Here is a 7,205-nt window from a genome sequence, read left to right on the forward strand (position 1 = left end):
CTTTCAACAGGAGGAAAATCCTTCACAGCAAAAAATGAGGTACAACTACTACTTCATCAATGTTAAGAGTGTGTGTGTGTGTGTGTGTGTGTGTGTGTGTGTTTTCAGTGAGTTTCTTCTGAAAATTCTTTAGTCTTGTATGGAATTTTTTCTTTCCTGTTGGAAGAGTCTGAAAAACATTTGCATTAGTAATATAAAAATAGTTTTAAAGGTATGAGAAAGTGTATTTCATTTCTCATTCAATACAACACAGACAGTGAAGGGATTTAGTCATCTCAGAGAATGAAGGCTCAATTAGACACAAATAGGGGATATTTTCAATTACTATGCTTATTCTTTAAAAGCTTTATTATTTTTTTCCTGATTATAAAAGCAGCACATGCCAAATGGAAAAAAAAATTTGAGAAAAACATTTTTTTTTTAAAAAAGATCACCCACAGCCCTGGCCAGTTTGGCTCAGTGGTTAGAGCGTCGGCCTGTGGTCCGGAGAGACCCGGGTTCGGTTCCCGCTAAGGGCACGTACCTCGGTTGCAGTTTGTCCCCAGCCCTGGCTGGTCGTGCGGGTGGCAGCCACTAGATGTGTCCCTTTCACATCGATGTTTCTCTCTCCCCCCCCCCCCCTTCCTCTCTCTCCCTCCCACTCTATCTGTACAAAAAATGGAAAAATATCCTCGGGTGAGGATAAAAAAAAAAAAAAAGATCACCCACAATCTTATTACCTAGAATAAGTTCCTATTATTTAGTGTAATATAGCCTTTCAGATAACTTCCTTTAGGTTTCTACACATACCTTAAAAATCATTCATTATACATATTTGTATGCTATATCCTCTTTTTCCCTAAATAGTATTACATATCAGTAAATACCAAACTGCCTCATCCTTTTTAAAGACTGCATAGTATTTCACTATATGGCTAGGCCCTATCTGACTTAATTCTTTTTTTTTCTTTTTTTTTTTGACTTAATTCTTTATTAACAGATATTTAGATTACTCTCCATACTTTTCTATTATAAAGAAACTGGGCAGTAAGCAGTCTGGTACACACATCTATGCACACTTGACCAACAGTTTCTTTAAGATAAATTCCTAGATGCTGACTTGCCATTTTATTTTATGCCTTTATTTTATTGCCCAAAATGTCATTCAGAAAATATAGTATTACTAAATTTATCAAAAAGAAGGAAACCCTTAAATGTTAAGAGTAATATATTTTACATTTCTATTATCTAGATAAAATGGCAACAATTTTTAAAAACTGCCATTTATTCCTAACTAGTTAAAATATTGATTCATGCCTCTGATATTGCATTAGGTTTACATTTAGAGGGGGAAATTCTAAAATACCCAATAACTTCTAGTGGTGTTATTTTCAGCATAATGTTGTTTTAAAAAGTTAAACTCCAAGAAGAACATACGTGTTGCAAAATAAGCAAATTAGTAGAGAATGTTAAAAAGTAGGAAGGGATATACCAATCAGTTATAGCAATTACCAGGTCACCAAATCTGCATCCCATACAATGGCCAAGAGAGAAGGGTAAAGGGAGAGAGAAAAGGTGGAGTGAAAAGCAGCAGCCCTCAGCACTGCAGTGGTGGCCGGATGAAATTACACACAGACATACACATCTACATGCTCTGTACACACCAAGCCTGGAGCTAATCTCCAGGGGTTAGAGCACAAGAGGAATCTTTGTGTGCTTTATTTAACCAAACATCATGCACAGAAGGAGAGGGGGTGGCAGGATACAGATTTCCTTAACATAGAGTGTCTAGTTAGCAACCTGAGGGCCTAGTATCAATTACTTCCCCTCCAGGGCAAGGGGAGAATAAAAGGAACTTGAAGCATAAGGCAGTTCCAAAGGCACTGATTCCCTTCAAAGCCACCACACATCAAACTCTATGGAAAACTGGGCTATGTGAGAGGCGTTTTTTTTGTTTGTTTGTTTTGTTTTTTTAATAATAAGATTACTGGTGATACAGTATGATGCGTACGTTAAGAAGGGAAAGTCACACACAATAACTAATAACAATTCATCTACTGGAGTTTTACCCTGATGGGGGAGATGGGGAATTAGATTCTGCATGAAATACCTGAGGTGCCAAATGGCAGTGTGAGTGTGTGTGTGTGTGTGTGTGTGTGTGTGTGTTGTTTGGTGATGCCACAAACCTATAGGACTTATGAGTCTAACATTCTTCTAGGCAAACTATAGCCTATGGGTCAAATCCAGCTGCTGCTCATATATACTATGAGCTTACAATGGCATTTACATTAAATGGTTTAAAAAATAAAAACATATTTCATGGCATATAAAAATTTTCTGCAATTCAAACATTAGTGTCCACAATGTTTTACTGGAACACAGCCATGCCCATTCCCTTATGTTTATGGCTGCTTTCTAGATACACTAGCAGAGTTTTATCTTGTCCTTTACAGAAAGTTTGCTGACCTCCGTTCCAGGCCATGAAGTCACATTGTTTTGAATGAATCACAGCTCCAAACCTGTGCATTCTTGTTGCTTTGGCCCCTGACACACCCAGAATTTACACATAACCTGCCAGCCTTACAGAGAATTCAACCCAAATGTTAAGTACACTGGACAGGTCTAATAGGTCCTATAAGGTGGGGGTACCCGCCTATGGACACCAGAAAAATGTGAAAGGCTTTTCTGAGTTGAAAGTAGGATGGTCCCAGAAGGTTTATATAGGAACGAGTATAATGAAAGGTTTTCTCTCTGAAAGAATTATTAGTTATCTCCTTCTAAAGATGAGAACGAAACCATCCTCAAAATGGTTACTACCTCTGAGCATTTACTAGGAGACTAGAACTAAGCAAAGCCTTTTGTATTTATTATCTTATTTACCGATCGTCTCTTCCAGACTCAGCGAGGCTGACTGGCCCAAGTTGAACACAACCAGAAAGCTCAGGAAATGGAAGTCAAATCCAGGCTGTCTAAACCCAGGAGTCTAAAGTTGTGTTCATTACCACTACCTCACTTGAAAGCAAAAAGCATGAATGCTCACCATGAATAGATGAGAGGAAAAGGGAAAAACCACAAAAATAGTCGAAACATGTTATATTTTTATGGCAATAACATTGTAAGCACCGTATGTATATATCTCTCACATTTCTACTCATAATACAATTCAGTTCTTCCATATCCTTTTCCCTACTGAGAAAAACTGGTATAGGTACCCAACTGTGAAGGCCTTTTAAAGCCGTCAGAATCAGACAGCCAAAGTTATAGGTATAACGTTCACTAATGAAACCCCTGGGGTACCTGTGTCCCATAAAGAAGGGGGGGGGTGAGCAAAAGTTTTTTATTTTTTTTTATTTTTGAACAAACTTTTTTAGAGGTGATGGACAGGAAGTACATGTGTGGTTTTTTAATTTAGATTTTTCATTTAAATTACAAGTAAAGAGCAAAAACTGAAATGGAATCTCACCCAAAGAGAGAGCTATATGCTGGTGGGTGGCTATTGTTTCTTTCTGCCCAGCACCCATATCCTCAGCTTTGTCAACTGCACCACAATTTTCCTTCAACTTTCCCCCAAATGTCCACAATGTAAGGACAGCTAAATCCTAACTCATTTTTGAAAACTTAATTTTTAAAAAATGTTTCAATTTGTTAATATTTTCACCACACTTATTTGAAAATAATGTACATCAGTACCATATACCATGTTTATACATGCCCACTCGGATGTTTATTAATGGCTACCCACATCCAGCTTCCAAGTCCTCCCTGTGAGACAAAGGAGGGGCTCAGAGTTTTACACAAGAAACTGCAGGCCAGCCTCCCAACATCTCTACTAAGTAAGCTTTATCCAGAGGAGAAACTCGAGGATCAGGCAAGGGGTGACAGTAAATAAAAGAACCCAGATTTGAACTTGTCTGTTTTAACTCAGAATCTGTGTTTTTCCCATCATGCCCTATCTTGCCAAGGCACAGACACATTTTCTTAGAGTGATTACCTCCCAGTCAAATTTCAGATTTGCTAGAGAATAATAAGAGCGTGGAGCTGAATGAAATGTTTGCCCCAGGGGCTGGTAGTCAAGCTCAAGTCCCTGCTTATGGACAATCAATCTTTCTGTTCTAAATTTTAAAATATAATTTAAAAACAGCCACAATGCACTCAAGTAAGCATGTCAAGCCTTTATGTGTGTGGTTTATCAACTAACAGGCAGCACTTTGCTGTGGGAACAAAATGGAAGTGCTTTCTTGCACCTCTAAGACCACATGAATAGGCTAAAGAAAACTTTAAAAGGCAAGTATTGACCTGGCCAGTGTGGCTCAATTGGTTGGAACATCATTGTGTGCACCAAAGGGTTGCAGGTTCAGTTTCTGGTCAGGGCACATACCCAGGCTGTGCGTTCAATCTTGGGTCAGAGTGCATATAGGAAGCAACCAATCCATGTCTCTCTCATATTGATGTTTGTTTCTCTCTCTCTCTCTCTCTCTCTCTCTCTCTCTCTCCCCCCTTCTCCCTTCCTCTCTCTTATCCTCAGGTGAGGATTAAAAAAGATAAATAAAAAAATAAAGGGCAAGTATTAAATATAAAGATTTACTTTTCCTCTTAAGAATTACCCCCATTTTATTTAATAAAAACATGAGAGAGGTGTAGGGCCCCCAAAAGTTAGAGATATATAACAAAACTATAGGCTCTTTCCCCAGAAAAATACACACACAGGAAAAGTTTGGGTTATGATAGGTAGGGGTTCAGGAATATCTTGAATCCTATTAATGGACCCCTCGAGGTCCACAGACCCCAGGATAACCCTTGCTCTAAAAGTATACTATAGAAACGCCTACATCACTTCAAAGAACCAGGGTAAAGATCATATACCTAGTTCTCTCATCATCCTTTATAGTTTCAGAAAGCCAAAATTAAATAAACACTCAAACTTTCTCATCTAGACTCTTGTAGTTTCAGAGAAACCAGGAATCTAAAGACTTGAGTAAATCACCAAATCTAAGGTCATGTAAGTTCAAAGTCCAAATCAGTTTGACATAGCTTAAAATCTGCTACTTCCTTCTGCTCAGAGATTTCCCTAGAAAAGAAAAAAATGTTAGTATGGTCTAGAGCTTGAGTCCTTCCTACTTTAACATTCATGAACATGTTAAAATATAACTGATTACATGAAAAACAGACCACTCCTAAAATTTACCAAAAAATGTTCTTTCATTATATATGATATGAATAGAAGTCTATTAAAATAATTCTTAAATGTTCAACACAACGATCCATGTCAATGCAATTGGGAGTTAAACTATATGGCTGACAAAGCAGATTTTTATTTATTTATTTATTTTTTTAATCCTCACCCGAGGACATTTTTCCATTTTTTGTTCAGACAGAGCAGGAGGAAGAGAGAGAGAGAGAAACATCGACGTGAAGGGACACATCAAGTGGCTGCCACCCGCACGACCAACCAGGGCCGGGGACAAACTGCAACCGAGGTAGTGCCCTTAGCGGGAACCGAACCCGGGTCTCTCTGTACCGCAGGCTGACGCTCCAACCACTGAGCCAAACCGGCCAGGGCCAAAGCAGATTTTTAAAAGTTCATGAGGGCTCAACTTTTGATGTGTTACCTACCACTTGAGTTAAGGACTTTCAGAAATGTTTCTTTTCAGGTATATCTCAAACTTTAAAGTTTTTCATTCTCTCTTGGTCTTACTACTTTAGAACATTCCCAGCAATGTCCAACAAAATTGTAAGTTACAAAAGGAACTTACAAAAGTAGCAAGAACTCCATCTATGAATAGAAAGGCTCATGGAAATTTAACAGTTGAAGGCAGAGATACTTGTCTGTAAACAACATAGAAGATTTTTAAAATTATTGATTTGAGTTAGAGAGAGAGGGAGGGAGGGAAGGAGGGAGGGAGAGGAACAGAGGGAAAAAAGGGGAGAGGGGGAGAGGGGGAGATGGGGACAGGAGGAGAGGGAGAGATTTGTTGTTCCACTTATTTATGCAGTCATTGGTTACTTTTTGTATATGTCCAACCCTCAATCTGCTAGGGCTAAAGATTATTTTAAATTACTAGATACTGTTTCAAAATCAGTATTATGTTGATAAGACCAAGTAACTTAAAAAAGAACTGCATTTCACTACTTGACAATTACCTTTTAAACAATAATGATCCCCACCCAAGTGCCACTTGGGATATACAGATAATCAATTGATACTTTCAACCTATAATTTGTAGTACTTAAGATTTAAAGTAATTATTTTGGTTCGAGTATCTTCCCTCCTTCTAAAAACCAAGAGAACGAGCAGCTACTGAGGCACAGGGCAGTAGTGCTTAGGCCAAAATTATTTCAAAGCCAGGGGAGGTTTCACACCCTGGAGGAGGAAAAGTTATACCTCAAAATCATCACTCAAACTTTTTTCTCTTGTTGCCTTTGTTCCAAAAGTCAAAGACACTAATTATTCAGAGTACTGTCTAAGAGTATTATTGAAGTTTTGATCTGGTATATATGAATAAAATTTTACATATACTGATTTCTAACTGGAGGTTAAATTTAAACCACTTCACTGTCATATAGCTGCATTTACAACTCTTTCCCTTTGAAAGAACTGGGGTACACAGGGAAAATGAAGCCAACTTCAGTAAGAAAACCAAAGCAACCACATTCATCCTACATTAATTGCTTTATCCCAGAAATGAGGAGGCAGAGTATTCGGGGAACAAGAAAACTGGAAAATAACTCCATGCTCAATAAAAGATCAAACCTGAGTTCGAAACTCAGACCCCTGCTTGTGGCTAACTGAATTTGTCCCTCTGGAGATCAATCAGCTGTATTGGCGCTTTCTTCCCCTCACCTCTCACCACTTAAGGTTGCCCTTTGCGAGAAACTCATCGAAATGGAATCAAAGTGACTTTTGGGAAGAGATACCAATATAATCCGCGGTATGTTCCGGAAATGTGTAACTACACAAGAGGCAACGTTTCTCATTAAGCACCTCCCTCCTCCCTCACTTTCAACTTCCCCTTAAGATGGGGACAGTCACATAGACATTTTTTTTTTAATCAGAGAGATAAATAAATAAATAAATAAATAAATAAAAGCACCCCATCCCTGACCAGCGCCAGGACGACGGGTGCGGACGGCGGGCACGCGCCGCGAACTCTCCCCGGAGGTCGCCAAGTTTCTTTCCCCCTTTCCAGCACCCGCCGGCACCCCGGAGGGAAGGGGCGGCCGCCGGG

This window comes from Molossus molossus, unplaced genomic scaffold (genome assembly GCF_014108415.1).
Source record: "Molossus molossus isolate mMolMol1 unplaced genomic scaffold, mMolMol1.p scaffold_m16_p_18, whole genome shotgun sequence".
Taxonomy (NCBI): domain Eukaryota; kingdom Metazoa; phylum Chordata; class Mammalia; order Chiroptera; family Molossidae; genus Molossus; species Molossus molossus.